This window comes from Siniperca chuatsi, linkage group LG1, assembly GCF_020085105.1.
Source record: "Siniperca chuatsi isolate FFG_IHB_CAS linkage group LG1, ASM2008510v1, whole genome shotgun sequence".
Lineage (NCBI taxonomy): Eukaryota > Metazoa > Chordata > Actinopteri > Centrarchiformes > Sinipercidae > Siniperca > Siniperca chuatsi.
Window position 1 is genome coordinate 2,789,546 of NC_058042.1, and position 24,442 is coordinate 2,813,987.

The 24,442-nt window shown below is 40.8% G+C and overlaps 1 pseudogene; it reads right to left on the reverse strand.

The window, feature by feature from the left end:
* Nucleotides 1-7,384: 7,384 nt before the first annotated feature.
* Nucleotides 7,385-13,417, reverse strand: LOC122877225 (annotated as a pseudogene).
* Nucleotides 13,418-24,442: the final 11,025 nt, after the last annotated feature.

Consider the following 24,442-nt stretch of genomic DNA (forward strand, 5'->3'; position numbering starts at 1 on the left):
AGAAATGGCAGCTTTTGCATGAAATGCTGCAGCAGACGTGATCTCCTGACATGATTAATCAAACAATGATTGGGCAATGCCAGTCAGACGAGTGTGTGAGTAAGTGAGAGGAATGCTAAAGAATACTTTTAGTTTCACAATGAATAATAAGGAACATTTGGGGCGGCTGTGGCTCAGGATATAGAGCGGGTCGTCCATTAATCCCAGTGTTGGTGTTTCGATCCCCAGCTCCTCGTGTCCAAGTGTCCTTGAGCAAGACACTGAACCCTGAGTTGCTCCTGATGGGCAGGCCAGCACCTTGCATGACAAATCTGCCGCCATCGGTGTGTGTGTGAATGGGTGAATGAGAGGCAACATTGTAAAGCGCTTTGTCCATTAAGGTAGAAAAGTGCTATATAAATCAACAGGCTAATAGTTCATATACCACTGAGACATCTGTGATTGGCTAAACATATCCACACACTCATGATTGTCAAATGTTTCAAATTACCCAGAAATTATGTAAAGTGATGCCAAGAATATAGAAAAACATTCACCAGACCAGTTTGTCCTCTTAGTAGCTGCTGGGCTGAATCATCATACCTTTAGATATTTTTAGTGAGTGTGCCGTAACCTTAGAGTTTCTCTTTTGTCTCTGTCTGTTTTTCTCTGTGTTGTGGTCGTGGCACTCCCTCTCTCCACGGGCTCCTGGCTCATCACCCAACACACGTGCTCCAAGCCGCATACCTGCAACTCATCCACTAATCAAGCGCCGCAGTATATCAACCCTGGTCTTCCTTCCTCTCATCGCCAGATCAATGTTTTCAACCCACGTGGTAGTTCATGGCCTCTGCCCCTAGACTATCATTCTTGTTACTTTGCTTACTTGTGTTTGGATTTGTGCTTAGGATCACTGCTCATCTGCCTCGCTTGGTCTCAGTTACACAGCCACACATACCTCCGGACTTGGATCCCAGCCGTACCTCATCCACCCAGGGCTCCCCTCTCACCCCTTGGTCTCCGTCCTCTTGCTCCCTTCCCTCAGTCCCATCAAAACTCTGGTGAACTATACAATACAGTCCTCTCTAACTCACCTTTCTGTGTCTAAGTCTGCATTTGAGTCCGCCCTTGTGAATCGTAACAGTGAGTCCAGCCATATCTAAACAAGCTGTTTAGTCAAGGAGACATTTTTGTAATTCACTCTTCAGTTTTGATTAGTTACTTCTGTTGTACCAAACGATTTTTTTTATCAATGACAATAACTGATACAAGAATTTTATTTGTGCAAACTGGTGAAATGTATGCCCTATGATTTAGGTGGTATATGATGCATATTATCTTATACAGTAAGATAATAGTGTCCAATTCATTATAAGTGGAATATACAGTTTTCAACTTATTGCAACCAGTGACTAAATGTCATATCAGATAGAGACTGGTCTGAATGTGATTGTCTTTGCTGTTTAATTTGATAGTCACACTGAGATGTGAATGTAATTATACTAGCTGTCACAAAGAGATACACCTTTCACATGTATCTCTTTATCACACACACAAATTTGTCTTTGTTTTAATGAATACATTTTGTATCAAGTGTGGAAATTGAGGGACCAAAAAGAGATTAGAGGTTTTTGAAGAGTTGAAGCTTAGAGTGTGACATTATGCACTCTTGGTTTGAACATTTTGAACACAACATACAACAATCTAAAAATATGAAAAGAGCATAAAACTTAAACTGTAGAAACTGGAAAAATATGACAAATTGAACTGATATAACAGTAAGTACAAAGAGAAAGTGGAGACAGGTTCAAAGTTTGAATTGTGTTTCTTTTAAAAGTATCAATGGGTAGAACATTTTGAAGTTTAAATGAAGTTTCTAGGAAAAAGTAGAAAGAAGTTGGAGTATACCGAACGTGTCCAAATGAAGACGACGTGGAAGAATAGACATATAAATACTAGTTTAAGAGTGTGTATCGCTGAAGCGAGCACACTAATGAAACTACACACTTCTAGGTAAGGCTAAACACATGGCTAATTTTAGGTGAACTGAAAGTGATGCAACACAGTTGGTACATTGCCAGCTCTCCAATAACACCGTGGGAGTCCTGCACTGCGTTACTAGACAATGGTAGGATGAGGCCAGTTTACAAGAGCTCTTTTATCACACATCTTTCATCTTCAGCATTAATGAAAACAATAATTTGTGCATATACAAAAGGCAAATTTTAATTTACAAAAATAACTTTTCGATGATTGTAAGAGTGTGATTGTGTCTCTCAGTAGTATCTATAGAAATGGTCACGAGAGATACAACATAACACTGATATATATATCGTAATACTAATTATCAATAATAATATTAGTTTTGGCTGGTGTTTGTTTCTTTGTGTCCTTCTGGCCTACGTGATATGATACCTCACTGTCTCTTCAACATTGGGCAACACTTTATCTCATTTTATTGCCTCACAATAATTTTGATGAATAATGTAATTATACAATAATGCAAATTTTCTTAATGATGAGACCTTTTGACTCTGTAACTGTACAATGTTTTTCTTTTTCTGAATTTAGTAAGGTCAGTTAAAAATCAATTATTAAATTAAATTAAGCAGACAAATAATTATTTAGCTGATTTAGTTGCAATTTCAAGATTCAGTGAATAACAGATGTGCTTGCTGAATGTTTCATAATGTTTCCTAATTCAAGGAGTGAGCACTGTTGGCTTTGGCCACAGCCAAATAACAAATACAGTCATTTAGTTTCCTGTAACACTGTGTGCGGTTGACTGGAAACCTCGCCTAACTATGTTCTTTCAAATACAAATCTTTTCACCTGCAGGTTTACAGTACTATAAGTAAAAGGTGTGCAGCAGTGAGGCCACATTGTTTTTCTTACTAATTGTATAATGACTATTGGCAGTTCCCTCACTTCATTAATATTAAAGGAGTGATCGACTCATCAAAAGCCAGATAAAGTTTATAACATCCCTGGGCTCTGAATGACTCAGGCAAGACGGGAACATAGAAAATCAAGTTTTATTCAAGTTTTTTTGTGTACCCACCAGAAGCTTTGCTAAAAGCTTCGTCTTAAACCATCATAAATTGACCTTTTATCGAGTTTTTAAGCCAAGTTTTCTACACTACCCTGTTTTCCTGGCCATTGTTTTACCTATATGATTTAACTTGGTAAAAGTTTTCAGTCATTGGATGCATGGATTTTAAGTGATTTTAAGCTGGCTGCAACTCGACGTGGTTTACCGGACTGCCTCCACTGCTGCTAGCTTAGCTAGGTTTGTTTACCGCCTCAAAGCTGAAGAACAAGCTGGAGTTCTCCACTGTCGCCTTGGCCCAGGCAAAACACCTCGCCTCTCAACTCCTCTGCGCAACAACGGACTGCGACCATCCCTTCTCACGCCCCTGACTGCTCCACTCCAGCACTGGACAATGATCCCACTCTTCCGTGGCTTGGCTCCATCATCACTGGTGCCCCGGGCATGAAACCTGAAGATCCGTGTCTCCTCATGGGTGCAAAGCCCAAAGCAATTGCCATTTCTACTCCTTGCCGAGCCCCGGTCACTCGTCGGCGGGGGTGGTGAGAAGGCTCCGGTGAGTTCAACTGCACGTCAACCAGAGCACTGGACTGTAGCCTGTAAGGACAGACATGGTGCAAAGCGCCCGCCTCCTCCACCTTCACATCGGGACCTCCCGTTGGTCAACAGGTTTGGATATGCAGGACTTTCCTACACTGGAGGGACGCTCCCTTTTTCTGGTGGTCAAGTCTTCCTTCTCCTTTCGCCACGGGTTACTGAAAGAGGCCATGATAAGGAGAAGCTCTGGAGGTCTCATTCGTCCTGAGACGGCAGAGAAATCCACTGCTAAGGAGGACGCCGCCCCCTCGCCGCAGCAGTCCCGGCCACAACTATCCCAGGGGCGGCTGATGGAACTCGGCGGTCTCCACGATCATCGACTCTGCCTCCTCTCATCCCCCCAACCGCTGATAGTTGGAGATTCCATAGTGAGGAATATCCGCTTTGTTAATACGGTCACACACTGCTTTCCCAGAGCTACGACCCCGACATCCTCAGAAAAAAAAAGCTCCCGGACTTCTGGCTGCACTCCCGGACTATCACGAAAATCATAGTCCATGTCGGCACCAATGACACAGCCCGTCAGCAATCGGAGCTGACGAAAAGCAGACTTCATCCACCACTTTGACCTGCTCAACAGCACCGGAAAGCATGCTTTCATTTCGGGTCCAATTCCTACACTGGGTGATGGAACTGGCCATAGTGCTGCTATTTGGAGCCTGGATGCCTCTAGTGCTACTTTTAAAATTCCTGTGGCAATTTTGCAAAGGTCTTTAATATGAAACAGACACAATCGACACAGCAATAATAATAACTTAATAAAGATCCAGGCCAAACAAAACGTTTATTTTAAATGATTTTATCTCTTATTTAGATTTCTTGTTTTTAACAGAATCCTGGTTACGTCCTGGTGATCACAGTCAGCTGGCTGAATTGTGCCCTCCTGATTATGACTGCTTTAGCCGCCCTAGGGTTTGTGGTCGAGGTGGGGCCTTGTTACTGTCTATAGGAAGCATTTAAAGTGTAACCTCCATAGCTTGCAATGATTTTTCTCCTTTGAAGTGCTCATGTTTAAACTTGGTGGCCCCCTCCCGGTCATATTTGCTATTATTTATCGCCCCCCTAAACCAGCTGGCTCCTTCTTGTTGGAACTCCCTGAGTTTTTATCCAGTCTTGTTTTAATTTATGATAGTCTGATGATTGTTCTTTGTGGTGATTTTAATATTCATGTTGATGACTCCTCTAATGCCCTTGCTGCTGATTTTTTACATATCACTAACTCTTTTAACTTTCAACAACATGCGTCTGGCCAAACTCATTCCCGTGGCCACACCTTAGACCTAGTCTTTAGTCTGGGCCTGAATACCCTATCTGTGGAAACCAGGGACATGTTTGTATCTGATCACCTATGCATTGTTTTTAACTGAATTACAGGCTGCTAGTACTGTCTTATCCCGCTGTGAGTACACACGCGTCCTTAATGAGCATAGTGCCTTCTTTTAACTACCTGGGTTCTTCAACCTTAGATCTCATAGCTCCTCTGAAAAATAGACCAAACCCAAAGACTAGAAAACAGCCATGGTTAAATGACAGTATTTGAAGCTGTAAAAAGAAATGCAGAAGAGCAGAACGCAGATGGAAGAAATCAGTTCTCCATGTCCACTTTGTGGCCATGAAAGAGTCATTACTTCTTTATAATAGGATGGTGAAGGATGCAAGAACATGTAATTTCTCTGCACTTATTTCTGCCCATCAGCACAACCCCAGATTCCTATTTAAGACTGTGGATCAGTTAGTTAACCCTGCCTCTCCTTGTGCCTCTGCTGATTGTGAAAAGTTTCTTTTGCACTTTGCTGGTAAGGTGGAGTTAATAAGATCTGATATCACCCCAATCCTTAGATGTGGATCACCCGCTCAGGGACATCATATCTCTTATGAGAGTGTCCTCCAGCCCTCTGGACAAAATCCCAACTAGGTTTTTATTGGAAGTTATGGATTGTATTGTTCCCCTTTTGCTAATTATTTTTAACAGCTCGCTGTCTACTGGCTGCATCCCGGATTACTTTAAAACTGCTTGTGTCCAGCCAGTCCTAAAAAAACCTGGGCTTGATCCCACCCTCCTGGATAACTATCACCCAATCTCCAAACTGCCTTTTATTTTGAAGATTCTCGAAAAACATGTATCTAAGCAGCTTCTTGCTGCTGTGGAAAACAATAATACCTTTGAAAAGTTCCAATCTGGCTTTTGTCAACAACCCAAACACTGAGACAGACCTTCTCAAAGTCACTAATGACCTTTTAATGAATGCAGACGCAGGCATGTGTTCAATTCTTGTGCTGCTGGACTTAAGTGGTGCCTTCGATACAATTGATCATGGCATTCTTCTAGATAGACTGAGGCACTAGGTGGGCATATCTGGCACTGCACTAGACTGGTTCTCATCTTATCTGTCCAATAGGAAATTCTGTGTCAGCATTAATAACTTCATGTCATCCTTTTCCCATATCAAGTATGGTGTGCCTCAAGGCTCAATTCTGGGACCAATACTGTTCTCCTTATACATGCTTCCTTTGGGTGATGTAATCCGCAGACATGGTATTTCTTTTCATTGTTATGCGGATGACACACAGTTGTACCTCCCTGTCAAGCCCACTGACCTCAGTACGCTGAGTTCTCTGCAGGACTGCCTGCCTGACATGACAACTGAAATCCTTGTTATTGGGCCCCAACACATCACTAAACAAATACTGCCATCTACTGGCTACCTGTCATAAAAAAAGCCTTGATAGCAATTTATGTTTTGAGCAACATATCACTAAGCTTGTCCAATCATCTTTTTATCACCTCAGAAACATTGCAAAAATCCGATCTATTTTAAATCTTAGTGATGCAGAAACTGTTGTACATGCTTTTATCTCCTCGCGCCTCGACTGCAGACTGTACAGAACTCAGCTGATCGGCTGTAAACCAGGACCAAGAAGTACGACCACATCACACCTGTTTTAGCCTCTTTACATTGGCTCCCTGTTTGTTTTAGGATTGATTTTAAGATCTTATTGATTACTTTTAAGGCTCTTCATGGCCTGGCCCCAGATTATATTTTAGACCTTGTAATCCCTTATGAACCTTCACGTAGTTTGAGATCTTCAGGGCAGGGGTCTTCTGTCTGTTCCTGAGTCCAGGATGAAAACTAAGGTGGACAGAGCTTTTGCCATCAGGGCCCCGAGACTCTGGAACAACTTGCCCGAATAAATGAGGTTGTCTGAGACAGTGTGTTCGTTTAAGTCTCTTCTCAAAACACATTTTTATCGTAAAGCATATCCTGACTTTACCTGAACTGGCTGTTTATTTTATTGCTTTTGTGTATTTTATGCATTTTATTTCTTTATATTTCGTCACTCACTGTGGTATTTTATTTCTCGTGTGAAGCACTTTGTACTTTGTTTTGATAAGTGCTCTATTAATAAAGTTTTATTATTATTATTATTCTTATATCCCGGTGGGGACTTTAACCTGAATGAACACTAACCCATGGGGACTTGTGTCACCGTGGGGACAAAAATTGAGGTCCCAATGGGTAGAGACAGCTTTTTGAGGGTTAAGACTTGGCTTTAGGGTACAGGTTACGATTAGGTTAGGCTTAGGGTTAGGGTAAGGGTTAAGATTAGGCACTTAGTTGTGATGGTTAAGGTTAGGGTAAGGGGCTAGGGAAAGCATTATGTCGATGACTGTCCCCCATGGGGATAGTGAAACAAATGTGTGTGTATGCGCATATGTGTAAGAGAGGAGAAGAATTAAACTGGACAAAAGCAAACATGTAAGAGAATATATGTTTTTATTGATCCATTAAGCAAGTGTATCAAAACTGACTAGCCATAAAGGGCTTCTGATGTGTAATTATGGTATTTGACTTAGGAATGATTATGATTGAATAGGACAACTCACATCAATCAAGATACTTGTTTTAAATCATAGTGTGATACGTAATAGTAGACCCACAACGGTAAACACCACACAGCAGCTGCAGTAGTAGTAGCTGATCATCCTTTCAGTGTTTAATATAAAACTTGCTGTAGACATTTCTAAAATGAAACATTCATACATGAACATGCAATATCTGATAGCAAAAATAATCAAAATAACTTTAGATATTCAAATGTAATGAATACAGAATTGGTATTCTGCACACGCTGCTGTCTTAATTTTCAAACGCAGGCAAAGGTTGGTATTTGACCCTTGACATTTTGGCTTTGTACATGGCCACTGCACTGATCATGCCAACAGCTGCAAGAAGACAACCAGCGATGAATACCAGGTTCAGATTCAGGTTCATCACTGGAGAAAAGAGAAGCACAATTTGAATTAGATCTTGTCCAAAGTCTAACTGGGACTCAAACGAGGTAATTGTGTTTAATCTGTTAAGAAAACACTCCCTGTACTATACCTGGGCTTCCGGTGCTCTCAGCTGACCTCCTTATGCGCAGAGGACCCTGGGAAACAAGGTGCCTTGAACTCTGGGTGACAGCCTCTCTCTTTCGGTGGTGATGGTGGTGACCGGCTGGCCATGGGGAGTTGATGCATCCCTGTGAGCACCTGGTGTTGGGGTCCCCTGCTTCACACATCAGGACTGAACAGCTGATGTACACCTGAATACAACAGGACATGGTGTCATTATATCAGCAGATACCGTTGTGTCTGCTAGTGGACAAATAACAGAGTTGTAGTCAGATCCCACATGCAAGATCAAACCTCTGCTCCACAAATACCCTTAAGATGAGACAAACAACACATGTCAGAAATTGTAAAATACAAATCAGGTGTTCAGAGATTTGGTTCCCCATTTTGAGTGGCTTTAGTATAAAGATGTGTCTTCGGAATTCAACCTTTTTCATATTACTGAATATTCCTAAGCACCTGTCCACCCCACCAAGTGTGCATTAGATAACACTTACTAAAAAAAGCAATTTCTGAATTGGACCTATTCATTCATTCATTCATTCATTTAGAGACATTTACAGGCACTTGCTCCTGTCGTAACGCTGTAGAGTGCTAAATAGAGAAGTATGTGGACCCAAAAGCAGATGAAAGGAAGCGGTCTCAGGGTGAAGTAGCGGATGACTACCGTGTTTATTGTTGGGTGGAATGCAGGCAAGAACAGGCAGAGGTGAGCAGACAGGTAATGAGCAGACAAAAGCCAAAATCCAAACAAGGTTCACGGGAGGACAAAGAATCCAACACAACTTAGCGACAAGGCTCGGCAGGACCAACACCATATATACAACAATGATGCGACACTGAACAAAGAAAAGACCAAGACTAAATACCCTAGGGGAGGTGAGATAACAAGACACAGGTGCCAACAATCAAGGGAGGACCAACAATTAAAACTGGAGGAAAACACAGACAGGAAGTAAAGACACAAGACACACAAGGGAAGAAGAATACTACCAAAATAAAACAGGAAGTGATAACACCAAAACTACCACAGCTCCAGTCTAACCACAGTCTATTCTTCACCTGGTCATGCAAGCCGATGAACTTGAAGGCCTCCATGCTGAACTGGAATTGTGTCTTGTGGGCGGGGGAATAGATTTCAACAGTCGAGTCCACTTTACACCTAGTCAGCAAAAAACAAAAACAACATAAGAAATGTTGCCTCTGTAGCTCTATGCCTTAAAATGGATGCCATTATAGAGGCAGAGGTGTTATTCTATTGAAGGTATTTACATGATAAGGAAAAGTAAGTGAAGCATTGACTTTTACATCCTGTCATATTGTGTGGGTGAGCCTTTAAGATAAAGGGAGATAATCATCTACAAGGTGAAACACACAGGTGGAAGACAGTGAGACATTTAATCTACATCTATCCATCCACTGTCTACAAATGTGTAGATGGATGGAGAAATGTCAGCAAACATTGGGTGACAGACAGACAACCATTCACATTCGCTCTCCTTCACACCTATGGGCAATTTAGAGTCGGGCAATTTAGTTGCAAACCTCTCATACGTTATGTCACTTTGTTGCCAGTAGGGGGTGTACTCATGCCTACCCATTTTCAATGATGGAGTAGGTTGGACTGTAGTTTGGATTGTCATATGGTGCAGCTCTGCAGGACTCCACAAACAGCTCGGTGTTGTTGACTGAAGAGGTGGCCTCTAGCTGCATGTAAATCCTGTTCCCTATATCATACTCCAGAGGGTATGAATTTGGATCAATCATGGTTTGGAATTAAATCGTTAGGATAGAACTCAAACTGGTACGTGAACGTGCGAAGCCTCTTTCCCACACTGTGACGTTCTTCCTGTGTGCTGTGAAGCCCAGTGTCACGTTTCCCGTTTGGGGTACTGACAGTAGAACTGCACTTCCAGCAGATGTTTCCTGGTGATCAGGTCTTGGTGTTGTCGACCGTGGTGATTTCATTCTTGAAAATCAGGTTGTCATCATCCTCCTGCGGAGTTAAAGGTTATGTATTCAGTCCTCATACTGCTAATGAAAAGGAAAAGCAACAGCAATAACTGAGGGAAGAGCACAGTGGGTAATGAAGCAAATGACCCTGCCTTACCTCGATCTGAGTGCCACAAGCGTTTGGGGATGACAGCGATGATGTGGGTGCTGTTGGAGTGTGTCTGGAGGCTGCAGGCGGTGTTGGTGGGGTCATTGAGCCGCAAATGATCCTCATTGAGTCCATAGAATGAAGTTTTATCAACCTCTACTGTCATTGAAGACTGAGTGCAGATCACATTGGATTTAACTAGAGCAAGAGATTTAGATTTAAAGCATTAAAAAAATATATACACATTATGCTGAAAGTGCAACGCAAATTTCTCAAAACCAAAATGGCCGACGGATGGCCAGAAACGCTGAGCAGCTCAGGAATATCTTGCCAGTCCTTCTATAGTAGGAGACCCTCGCAGGTAAATAAAATTTGGTAACCTCAAGAAACAACTTAGGAGTAATATAATTGTTAAAATCAGGAAATCAGGATTAATCATCTGTCCACAAAATTGGACATCAAGCATTGATGGTTATAGTTCAACAACAATTCATACAAGACGGTGTAGTCCCTCATTCGTCCAGGAGTGTTCCATCGTAGAAAAGGTTTCAGTCGTAGTCATTTGGACACGTTTTCCGTTTTCAGAATCAAGATGTTTCAGCTCTCATCCGGAAGTCATTCTCAGTTGTGAAAATGGTCTGAGAACTCAGAAATTTAAGCTACTCTGTGTTGCTTAGGCCCTGCCCTCAGGGAGGAGTCTTCCTGAGGGCAGGGTACAATTCAATAGTACAATTCATACTATTACTGCAACTTTGTTGTTCTTGAAAATGCTTTATCTGCTGAAACTTTTTGGCTGTAAATCAATTGACTTATGTTATTAGAATGTAACTTGCAGTTTTTGTAACAAAACAATATTTTGTGCAGATTAGTTCCATTAAGTGAGTAAAAGTTATATTTACATTTATATAAAAAAAAACATATATATATGCTTTTGCATTGCATTGAACAATAAAATATATGAACTTGTTAGTTTACCACCATTAAAAATATCAATTATTCTATAGTTTTTTTTACATAATATATCATTTTATTCATTGTTTTTTCAAATACAGTTGAAAACACAAATGCATGCTGTGAAAAACAGCTTGAAAAATGCAAAAAAAGAAGTTTCAAAAAATTTTATGCCTAAAGAGTAATAAAAACACTTGTCATAATTCATGCATGCGCCAACAAAGAGAGGGAAGAAGAAGACTGCTAGCTAGTAGACATGGATGTAAACAATGCTGGATTCAAAATACTTAAAAAATGGCTTTGCAAATGTTTTATGATGAAGGAAATTCACTCAGCATGTTTGTTTGATCTCAATGATACACACAGTGCATTTTGGTGATTAACACTGAATGTAAACATGACTTGTTTGTTTACAAGGAAACTCCACAGGGCCCCTTTAAGTTGTGTTGACACCAACAAGAAAGTGACATTTCTTTACAGTTGTGCTTGTTTTAGTCAATATGAATAAGAACCTTGGTGGTTTGGTAGCAAGGTCTACCCAAACACAGTACACAAAAGTTCACGTCTTGGAGCTTTAAATTTGTTCTGTAATGTACCCCAGCCATGCAGCCAATATTTGGCATTTGAACATAGCATCTAGCATGCGATATAGTTGATGAAAATACACACTATTACAGTTGTAGTTACACTACAAAATGTTGACATTAGACTCACCTTTCTCCTTCCCGATGTCCAGCAGAACACACCTCATCTCGGACTGATAGATGCCAGACCTGAAAAGCATCAGTGAACGCTGATTTAGCACTTTAACTGAGGGGTGTAATGCCTGTTATTCATTCAGTTAGGCTGATTTGTCATTGTTAAACTCATTACTGTTTGGTGTTTTTTGTCTCATAATTACGGTTTGATAATTAATAATTACTATTATTAATTATCAAACCACACAAAAAATGTATATGTTAGGTAACTATAACCAGATTTTCCGGGGACTTGTAATCTATTTGTTCATTGTTTAATAATTGTGAATTCTTGTCAATCTTGGCAGCTTGATAGGTTCCTTATTTGTTCATAAGTTTCTTAATTTTCATCTTTCAGGCTCAGTTACAACATGAGCAGTGCGCTCGACCTTGTTGCTTAGAGATATATTTTTCTAAACACAGAGGAATGTTACTTACTGTGAAGATGGGTTGGGGTGGTAATGGTAAGGCTGTGTGATTTGAACAGTGGGTACAGCGGACCTGCAAAATGTGTAAAAGTTACATCAAGGTTCACATCACACATACTAATTCTGTCATAAAGAAAACAAAGCCAAGGCTCACCCTGTCACTGACTCGACAGCAAAGCAGATGGGGTAATGATCTCCCAGGTCATCTGGAGTAGGCGTCCACCTAATGACAAACTCGTCATGTGTGTGGTCCTGTGCTTGCTGATATTCAGTGGCCCACTGATGATGATATCCTGTATTCTGTAAAACAAAACAAAGAAACCAGAGATTTCCTCGTTATTGCTGATGTTATCTTACTTGCTGAAATGATGAGAATGTTTTGCTGCCGCATTGATCACGTTGGATCTCACTTACGTTGAGTATGTAGCTTGTGCTTTGACTCTGATCTCCACTTCTTTGTTGACCTCTGCTTGGATGCGTGCTCCATTTTCAGGTGTTGGGTGCACAAACTTAGGCAAGTAGTGTCCTCCTGACATGAGGAACAGGTGGGTCCACTGGAGTTAAAACAAAAAAAAAAGGTGTTGACTAAACTTAGGCCACTAAATAAGTAAAATAAAGGAATCGTTATTTACCCACCACAATTTTATTTGTGGCAGTGTGCAGAGTCATTGTCCAGTGAAAACCAAGTATCTCCAAATGTAATTATTTAAACATTTTCAGATAAAATAAAGGATTAAGTGTTCCTTCAGAAGTTGAGAAAATGTTCCTATTTCTTAGGCTAAACCCCATTTGATTATATGAAAAATGTATCAAATCACAAATCTGAAAATAGGACTGTTTTTTAGCACATGAAAACTTGATGTTTTGGAGAGACATGGTTTTCACAGGGCAGAGACCTTCATGGTGGGGCTCAACAAAACACACAAAGGTTTTGTGAGTTGCAACATGCATGAAAGTTTCAACCGAGTGAGAGCAGTGCAGCAGCAGGCTTTTTGCTCAGTGTGATTAAGTGTGGATTGGCTCATTAAAACGTAATAGTAAAACCGGACTTACCAAGTAAAGAGAAATGCAAAGGTAGTTTACTGAGAGGAGGAGTGGTGGCATGCAGGTGTCTCGGGGTGCTAGCGTCTTGGTGGGGTAGTTGTAGTTTCTTGAGTAGTTGTACTATGCCACCACCATGGGGTTGTGGTTGGTGCTGTGGTTGTGGTTTGTGCTGTAGTTGTGCTGTACCACCACCACCATGGGGTTGTGGTTGGTGCTGTGGTTGTGGTTGGTGCTGTAGTTGTGGTTGGTGCTGTGGTTGTACGGCACCACCACCACCCTAGTGCTGAGGTTGTGGTTGGTGCTGTGGTTGTGGTTGGTGCTGTAGTTGTGCCGTACCACCACCACCATGGTGCTGAGGTTGTGGTTTGTGCTGTGGTTGTGGTTGGTGCTGTAGTTGTACCGTACCACCACGACCATGGTGCTGAGGTTGTGGTTTGTGCTGTGGTTGTGGTTGGTGCTGTAGTTGTACCGTACCACCACCACCATGGTGCTGAGGTTGTGGTTGGTGCTGTGGTTGTGGTTGGTGCTGTAGTTGTACTGTACCACCACCACCACGGTGCTGTGGTTGTGGTTGTGGTTGTCGCTTGTCTCCTTCTCCTCTCAGTCAGTGGAGCCCTGGAGGACTGGGATCCGTCAGTGTAAGCCAGAGAGATGTGCCCTCGCGGAAGTCCTCCACCACCATCTCAAATCCATAAACGCTGGGGTCGGCATAGGAGTTTTGGTAGTGTAATGTGCAAGAGCCCTAACAATGTGAACAGTTAATCGTTAAGTGAGGCAAAGCATTAATCCTGTATTGTACAAGGTATTAGGAAATAGATTTTTCAACTAACCTGATCCAAGTGGAAGCCTAAAGGTTGGCTGCACGAGCTGCACTCTGTACCTATGATATTTCCATATCTGCATCGAACTTTGTCACCATCAGGATCAAAGGACATCAGCTTGTATGTCCGTGGGCAGTTCTGAGGAACTCTTGAATAGACACATTAACACGAGTTAGTAAAAGTCTTGTGCCAAGGATCCTTTATGCAAAAGGATCAATTTAGCAGAATTACAAACACGTGAATCTGGATAGCTAGACATGTAAAACAGCAAATGCAAGAAGTAATATAAAGCCAGTGACATGCTGGTAGTGGTTTCAAAACATGGTACGTGCAATAAATGCAGAATTACAAATATTTGTATTCATAATGAAAAGAGAAGCAGAACATTAGTTTATTGTATTGTTTGTTTGGCTGAAAAAAATCTTCCAGGTAAAAAACTTTTCAGAGATCCATGTTTTGCCCCAAGCACTGCAGGTAGTCAAAATAAATGAACACCCGTATTATTATTCAATGAAAAAATTAATTTAAAGCCACTCATTTTTACGTGATTATAGCATTTTCCAAATTATTTTGATAGCATATGCTTTTGTTTGTAGACATACTGTGGGAAACAATACCAGTAACAATAGTTGCAGTCAGTTTTTTGTTTTCAGTATTTTTAGACTTGCACGGTTATCTGGCTGCCATAGTGGAATTTCTTTTTTTTGTACTACTGGTGGGTGCCAAAGTAGGACATTTCCCACAAGTTCTTTAACAAAATGATTAGAAGTTAGCCTAACTGTTTCATGCTAACTGAAGGGCCTTACCGTAGGAAAGGTAGAATGGCAATGTCTGGTGATTGGTTTGGTTTTCCAGTGTCAGATCGTGTTCCCCAAATCCACATAAGTCAGCAGTCTCCAATAAACAACCGAGTTACGCGTTGAGATCCAGCAACAGCTAGCTGCACTGGTATGAGTGGAAACAACACTCATGAAATACAGCATCTAACAGCTGCTACTTTTATGAGAAGCAGAACAGCAGCAAATACAACTGTATGCGACTGAATGAGTTTAAGCAGGATTGATGGATAAGATGATGCTCCACAAACTTTACTCAATAAATACATGTTAAGAACAGCAGCAACAATATTAATATGACTTAAATAAACCAAAAAGCTTACTTCATTTCAAAAGGTCTGTCACTGGGGACATTTCTTGTACTGACTGTTTCAGTTTCACACCATTGGCTGTTATATTGTGGTGCATTGGTGCTTCTGTCAAGTATGCCTCTCTGATTTCTGGCATCATAGACACAGTTGCCATTGTAACAAGACCAGTAGTGGGAGTGCTGACACCCATCGAAGGTTGCCCTGTTACGAAAGTCCACCTGTGGAAAAGATCAAATTAAGCAATTGTACAGTTAGAGATGGTTGCTCTACTGAAACTAAGGACATTTTAGTAAATTGCATTTCTGTATATTTTGTAAACACACCAGTTAATATCACTCTATAATGCTATCCATTTTAGAAGGGTGTTTATCTGTCTTGATCATTTGATCAATAACAACAAATGTAGCTAAAGGGCCATAGCTTAACTGAAAAATGCATAGTTTTAAAAAAATCATAAAACCAATAATATTGCAATATGTCAATGAAGTCACCTCTTGGATCTTGACATGAATAAGGTAAAGAAAATGAGAATGAAAACCATAATGATAACAATAATAATGGTAAAAGAATATAAGATACAACAGAAAAAAGCTAGAGGCCTAAAAGCAGCACAGCCTAGATGACAGCCAGTTCCTTCTGCAGTCAGACATGCTGTATAGATCCAATCATTGTTGGTTGTTAAAGCAAGGCTAAAAGTATTTTAGATGACATCTCAGTTCCAACATTTACAAGATAATTTCACACATGAGTGTACACAAGTTTACTGTAACATATCTAATTTGTCTTGATTATGAGAAACAACTAAGCTTTTTGGAGTTAAAATGTAAAACACAGAGCATAATTTAAACTTTCAGTAGACACCCTGGTTGCTGCCGACAGCTGAGAGAAACAGCAGGAATGAAAGCAGGAATCAAAAATAAAACAAATGAGCGTTTTCACGAAAGCTATCCATATTATTTTACATTTATCCCACATTTAGTTCTCACTCTCAGGCGTAAAGAAATTTGGATGTACAGTTGCTGTACATGTTGCACAAAATAACCCTCAAGCAAAATGAAAAATAACATGATTTATTTTTAGGTTTTTAGGTTCCTAAGACTTGCAAGCAACATCAGTATCAGAGGGATTTTTACAGTTTGAGAAAGGAAGATATTTATCGATAAAACCATGGCAAAGTAATAATAATACATTTTATGTAGCTTTTTTCAATGTACTCAAATATGCTTTACAAAATAAAAGGATAAAAAAATCAAGGTAAATAGATTGAAAAGATAGCAAAAACTGCATCTGAAATTAATGTAAAATGTTCTGTTCAGAATCAGAATAATCAAACCCATATAAAATAATAACAGTTACCACCAGTTTTTCCTTAAAATGAGAAACTTTAGTGTATAAAAGCTTTTTCACACTTTCTTTTCATTTAATTGTAACAGTCAAATGGTATTCATAACACATTCAATAACACACCTTCTATATCAACCAGTCTGTCTACATCTCTCTTCACAGTGCAATGATATTGTGCAATTAAGGCAGAGGTATTTTTCTTTTGTTTCTGTTTTTCTCTTGACAGCATCACGTACATTTAAGCAGGTGCTTTTAATGCTGAGCTCCTCTGCTGAGGCAGTCACTGCTCCTGGTCAGGTGTGACTGGCTGCACAGGTGATGGGATGACTCATTATAGTTCACACACCTTCATTTCACTAATCTGATTCAGATTACTTTTTTTACTGAGCTGCAAGGTTTACGAATGTGCGTAGTTAATTCATTGTGTTGGATTTAGTGGCATATGCCCTTTTGCTTAATCTTAAACGTAGTTTAATAAACATTAGACTGACCTAAAGTGAGTGTGTATTCAGACAAACAGACAAAGTTTTCATTTAAGATTCAAATAAATAATCACTGGACTGCAAATGAAACTAAAAAGAATGCATTCACATCTAGCAATCAGTGTTTTCTCATCTTTACTGATGCACTGACAATTCAAAAAGAAGATGGTAGATAAAAAGGAGGAACTGTTGTTATATACAGAAGCTGATTTACTCGCTATCTGAAAGAAAAATCTAACAGGGAAATTTTTAACTAATCAGTGATCTCTTCTGATTGTTAATCTCTACTGATGATTAATTTGGCTGTTTTCTGAAAATAAAAAAAGAAATTGCAGTAGGCCTACAGAAATGTCAAACTAGGTTTGACATTACTACTGGCTGATGTATCGTTATCAGATGTTTTTTAACTCCCAAATATTGATATTGGTATCGCCCTCAAAAATCCAGTATCAGTTGGGCTATACTTAACACACATAAAGGCCAGTACGTACAGCTGGGGGACAAATTAAAGGAAAACCCTGAATAAATGAGTGGAGAAACAATGCAGATGCTTCAATACACTTCCAACAAAAGAAATGGCAGCTTTTGCATGAAATGCTGCAGCAGACGTGATCTCCTGACATGATTAATCAAACAATGATTGGGCAATGCCAGTCAGACGAGTGTGTGAGTAAGTGAGAGGAATGCTAAAGAATACTTTTAGTTTCACAATGAATAATAAGGAACATTTGGGGCGGCTGTGGCTCAGGATATAGAGCGGGTCGTCCATTAATCCCAGTGTTGGTGTTTCGATCCCCAGCTCCTCGTGTCCAAGTGTCCTTGAGCAAGACACTGAACCCTGAGTTGCTCCTGATGGGCAGGCCAGCACCTTGCATGAGAAATCTGCCGCCATCGGTGTGTGTGTGAATGGGTGAATGAGAGGCAACATTGTATAGCGCTTTGTCCATTAAGGTAGAAAAGTGCTATATAAATCAACAGGCTAATAGTTCATATACCACTGAGACATCTGTGATTGGCTAAACATATCCACACACTCATGATTGTCAAATGTTTCAAATTACCCAGAAATTATGTAAAGTGATGCCAAGAATATAGAAAAACATTCACCAGACCAGTTTGTCCTCTTAGTAGCTGCTGGGCTGAATCATCATACCTTTAGATATTTTTAGTGAGTGTGCCGTAACCTTAGAGTTTCTCTTTTGTCTCTGTCTGTTTTTCTCTGTGTTGTGGTCGTGGCACTCCCTCTCTCCACGGGCTCCTGGCTCATCACCCAACACACGTGCTCCAAGCCGCATACCTGCAACTCATCCACTAATCAAGCGCCGCAGTATATCAACCCTGGTCTTCCTTCCTCTCATTGCCAGATCAATGTTTTCAACCCACGTGGTAGTTCATGGCCTCTGCCCCTAGACTATCATTCTTGTTACTTTGCTTACTTGTGTTTGGATTTGTGCTTAGGATCACTGCTCATCTGCCTCGCTTGGTCTCAGTTACACAGCCACACATACCTCCGGACTTGGATCCCAGCCGTACCTCATCCACCCAGGGCTCCCCTCTCACCCCTTGGTCTCCGTCCTCTTGCTCCCTTCCCTCAGTCCCATCAAAACTCTGGTGAACTATACAATACAGTCCTCTCTAACTCACCTTTCTGTGTCTAAGTCTGCATTTGAGTCCGCCCTTGTGAATCGTAACAGTGAGTCCAGCCATATCTAAACAAGCTGTTTAGTCAAGGAGACATTTTTGTAATTCACTCTTCAGTTTTGATTAGTTACTTCTGTTGTACCAAACGATTTTTTTTATCAATGACAATAACTGATACAAGAATTTTATTTGTGCAAACTGGTGAAATGTATGCCCTATGATTTAGGTGGTATATGATGCATATTATCTTATACAGTAAGATAATAGTGTCCAATTCATTATAAGTGGAATATACAGTTTTCAACTTATTGCAACCAGTGACTAAATGTCATATCAGATAGAGACTGGTCTGAATGTGATTGTCTTTGCTGTTTAATTTGATAGTCACACTGAGATGTGAATGTAATTATACTAGCTGTCACAAAGAGATACACCTTTCACATGTATCTCTTTATCACACACACAAATTTGTCTTTGTTTTAATGAATACATTTTGTATCAAGTGTGGAAATTGAGGGACCAAAAAGAGATTAGAGGTTTTTGAAGAGAAGTTGAAGCTTAGAGTGTGACATTATGCACTCTTGGTTTGAACATTTTGAACACAACATACAACAATCTAAAAATATGAAAAGAGCATAAAACTTAAACTGTAGAAACTGGAAAAATATGACAAATTGAACTGATATAACAGTAAGTACAAAGAGAAAGTGGAGACAGGTTCAAAGTTTGAATTGTGTTTCTTTTAAAAGTATCAATGGGTAGAACATTTTGAAGTTTAAATGAAGTTTCTAGGAAAAAGTAGAAAGAAGTTGGAGTATACCGAAAACGTGTCCAAATGAAGACGACGTGGAAGAATAGACATATAAATACTAGTTTAAGAGTGTGTATCGCTGAAGCGAGCACACTAATGAAACTACACACTTCTAGGTAAGGCTAAACACATGGCTAATTTTAGGTGAACTGAAAGTGATGCAACACAGTTGGTACATTGCCAGCTCTCCAATAACACCGTGGGAGTCCTGCACTGCGTTACTAGACAATGGTAGGATGAGGCCAGTTTACAAGAGCTCTTTTATCACACATCTTTCATCTTCAGCATTAATGAAAACAATAATTTGTGCATATACAAAAGGCAAATTTTAATTTACAAAAATAACTTTTCGATGATTGTAAGAGTGTGATTGTGTCTCTCAGTAGTATCTATAGAAATGGTCACGAGAGATACAACATAACACTGATATATATATCGTAATACTAATTATCAATAATAATATTAGTTTTGGCTGGTGTTTGTTTCTTTGTGTCCTTCTGGCCTACGTATATGATACCTCACTGTCTCTTCAACATTGGGCAACACTTTATCTCATTTTATTGCCTCACAATAATTTTGATGAATAATGTAATTATACAATAATGCAAATTTTCTTAATGATGAGACCTTTTGACTCTGTAACTGTACAATGTTTTTCTTTTTCTGAATTTAGTAAGGTCAGTTAAAAATCAATTATTAAATTAAATTAAGCAGACAAATAATTATTTAGCTGATTTAGTTGCAATTTCAAGATTCAGTGAATAACAGATGTGCTTGCTGAATGTTTCATAATGTTTCCTAATTCAAGGAGTGAGCACTGTTGGCTTTGGCCACAGCCAAATAACAAATACAGTCATTTAGTTTCCTGTAACACTGTGTGCGGTTGACTGGAAACCTCGCCTAACTATGTTCCTTTAAATACAAATCTTTTCACCTGCAGGTTTACAGTACTATAAGTAAAAGGTGTGCAGCAGTGAGGCCACATTGTTTTTCTTACTAATTGTATAATGACTATTGGCAGTTCCCTCACTTCATTAATATTAAAGGAGTGATCGACTCATCAAAAGCCAGATAAAGTTTATAACATCCCTGGGCTCTGAATGACTCAGGCAAGACGGGAACATAGAAAATCAAGTTTTATTCAAGTTTTTTTGTGTACCCACCAGAAGCTTTGCTAAAAGCTTCGTCTTAAACCATCATAAATTGACCTTTTATCGAGTTTTTAAGCCAAGTTTTCTACACTACCCTGTTTTCCTGGCCATTGTTTTACCTATATGATTTAACTTGGTAAAAGTTTTCAGTCATTGGATGCATGGATTTTAAGTGATTTTAAGCTGGCTGCAACTCGACGTGGTTTACCGGACTGCCTCCACTGCTGCTAGCTTAGCTAGGTTTCAAAGCTGAAGAAATGTATCGCCTGTCTGGAAGCCGAGCTCAGAGAAAAAGACAAGCTCATCCTGGAGTTCTCCACTGTCGCCTTGGCCCAGGCAAAACACCTCGCACTCCTCAACTCCTCTGGCTGCGGCAACCGGACTGCGACCATCCCTTCTCACGCCCCTGACTGCTCCACTCCAGCACTGGACAATGATCCCACTCTTCCGTGGCTCGGCTCCATCATCACTGGTGCCCCGGAGCATGAAACCTGAAGATCCGTGTCTCCTCATGGGTGCAAAGCCCAAAGCAATTGCCATTTCTACTCCTTGCCGAGCCCCGGTCACTCGTCGGCGGGGGTGGTGAGAAGGCTCCGGTGAGTTCAACTGCACGTCAACCAGAGCACTGGACTGTAGCCTGTAAGGACAGACATGGTGCAAAGCGCCCGCCTCCTCCACCTTCACATCGGGACCTCCCGTTGGTCAACAGGTTTGGATATGCAGGACTTTCCTACACTGGAGGGACGCTCCCTTTTTCTGGTGGTCAAGTCTTCCTTCTCCTTTCGCCACGGGTTACTGAAAGAGGCCATGATAAGGAGAAGCTCTGGAGGTCTCATTCGTCCTGAGACGGCAGAGAAATCCACTGCTAAGGAGGACGCCGCCCCCTCGCCGCAGCAGTCCCCGGCCACAACTATCCCAGGGACGGCTGATGGAACTCGGCGGTCTCCACGATCATCGACTCTGCCTCCTCTCATCCCCCCAACTTCGCTGATAGTTGGAGATTCCATAGTGAGGAATATCCGCTTTGTTAATACGGTCACACACTGCTTTCCCAGAGCTACGACCCCCGACATCCTCGAAAAGCTCCCCGGACTTCTGGCTGCACTCCCGACGACTATCACGAAAATCATAGTCCATGTCGGCACCAATGACACAGCCCGTCAGCAATCGGAGCTGACGAAAGCAGACTTCATCCACCACTTTGACCTGCTCAACAGCACCGGAAAGCATGCTTTCATTTCGGGTCCAATTCCTACACTGGGTGATGGAACTGGCCATAGTGCTGCTATTTGGAGCCTGGATGCCTCTAGTGCTACTTTTAAAATTCCTGTGGCAATTTTGCAAAGGTCTTTAATATGAAACAGACACAATCGACACAGCAATAATAATAACTTAATAAAGATCCAGGCCAAACAAAACGTTTATTTTAAATGATTTTATCTCTTATTTAGATTTCTTGTTTTTAACAGAATCCTGGTTACGTCCTGGTGATCACAGTCAGCTGGCTGAATTGTGCCCTCCTGATTATGACTGCTTTAGCCGCCCTAGGGTTTGTGGTCGAGGTGGGGGCCTTGTTACTGTCTATAGGAAGCATTTAAAGTGTAACCTCCATAGCTTGCAATGATTTTTCCTCCTTTGAAGTGCTCATGTTTAAACTTGGTGGCCCCCTCCCGGTCATATTTGCTATTATTTATCGCCCCCCTAAACCAGCTGGCTCCTTCTTGTTGGAACTCCCTGAGTTTTTATCCAGTCTTGTTTTAATTTATGATAGTCTGATGATTGTTCTTTGTGGTGATTTTAATATTCATGTTGATGACTCCTCTAATGCCCTTGCTGCTGATTTTTTACATATCACTAACTCTTTTAACTTTCAACAACATGCGTCTGGCCAAACTCATTCCCGTGGCCACACCTTAGACCTAGTCTTTAGTCTGGGCCTGAATACCCTATCTGTGGAAACCAGGGACATGTTTGTATCTGATCACCTATGCATTGTTTTTAACTGAATTACAGGCTGCTAGTACTGTCTTATCCCGCTGTGAGTACACACGCGTCCTTAATGAGCATAGTGCCTTCTTTTAACTACCTGGGTTCTTCAACCTTAGATCTCATAGCTCCTCTGAAAAATAGACCAAACCCAAAGACTAGAAAACAGCCATGGTTAAATGACAGTATTTGAAGCTGTAAAAAGAAATGCAGAAGAGCAGAACGCAGATGGAAGAAATCAGTTCTCCATGTCCACTTTGTGGCCATGAAAGAGTCATTACTTCTTTATAATAGGATGGTGAAGGATGCAAGAACATGTAATTTCTCTGCACTTATTTCTGCCCATCAGCACAACCCCAGATTCCTATTTAAGACTGTGGATCAGTTAGTTAACCCTGCCTCTCCTTGTGCCTCTGCTGATTGTGAAAAGTTTCTTTTGCACTTTGCTGGTAAGGTGGAGTTAATAAGATCTGATATCACCCCAATCCTTAGATGTGGATCACCCGCTCAGGGACATCATATCTCTTATGAGAGTGTCCTCCAGCCCTCTGGACAAAATCCCAACTAGGTTTTTATTGGAAGTTATGGATTGTATTGTTCCCCTTTTGCTAATTATTTTTAACAGCTCGCTGTCTACTGGCTGCATCCCGGATTACTTTAAAACTGCTTGTGTCCAGCCAGTCCTAAAAACCTGGGCTTGATCCCACCCTCCTGGATAACTATCACCCAATCTCCAAACTGCCTTTTATTTTGAAGATTCTCGAAAAACATGTATCTAAGCAGCTTCTTGCTGCTGTGGAAAACAATAATACCTTTGAAAAGTTCCAATCTGGCTTTTGTCAACAACCCAAACACTGAGACAGACCTTCTCAAAGTCACTAATGACCTTTTAATGAATGCAGACGCAGGCATGTGTTCAATTCTTGTGCTGCTGGACTTAAGTGGTGCCTTCGATACAATTGATCATGGCATTCTTCTAGATAGACTGAGGCACTAGGTGGGCATATCTGGCACTGCACTAGACTGGTTCTCATCTTATCTGTCCAATAGGAAATTCTGTGTCAGCATTAATAACTTCATGTCATCCTTTTCCCATATCAAGTATGGTGTGCCTCAAGGCTCAATTCTGGGACCAATACTGTTCTCCTTATACATGCTTCCTTTGGGTGATGTAATCCGCAGACATGGTATTTCTTTTCATTGTTATGCGGATGACACACAGTTGTACCTCCCTGTCAAGCCCACTGACCTCAGTACGCTGAGTTCTCTGCAGGACTGCCTGCCTGACATGACAACTGAAATCCTTGTTATTGGGCCCCAACACATCACTAAACAAATACTGCCATCTACTGGCTACCTGTCATAAAAAAAGCCTTGATAGCAATTTATGTTTTGAGCAACATATCACTAAGCTTGTCCAATCATCTTTTTATCACCTCAGAAACATTGCAAAAATCCGATCTATTTTAAATCTTAGTGATGCAGAAACTGTTGTACATGCTTTTATCTCCTCGCGCCTCGACTGCAGACTGTACAGAACTCAGCTGATCGGCTGTAAACCAGGACCAAGAAGTACGACCACATCACACCTGTTTTAGCCTCTTTACATTGGCTCCTGTTTGTTTTAGGATTGATTTTAAGATCTTATTGATTACTTTTAAGGCTCTTCATGGCCTGGCCCCAGATTATATTTTAGACCTTGTAATCCCTTATGAACCTTCACGTAGTTTGAGATCTTCAGGGCAGGGGTCTTCTGTCTGTTCCTGAGTCCAGGATG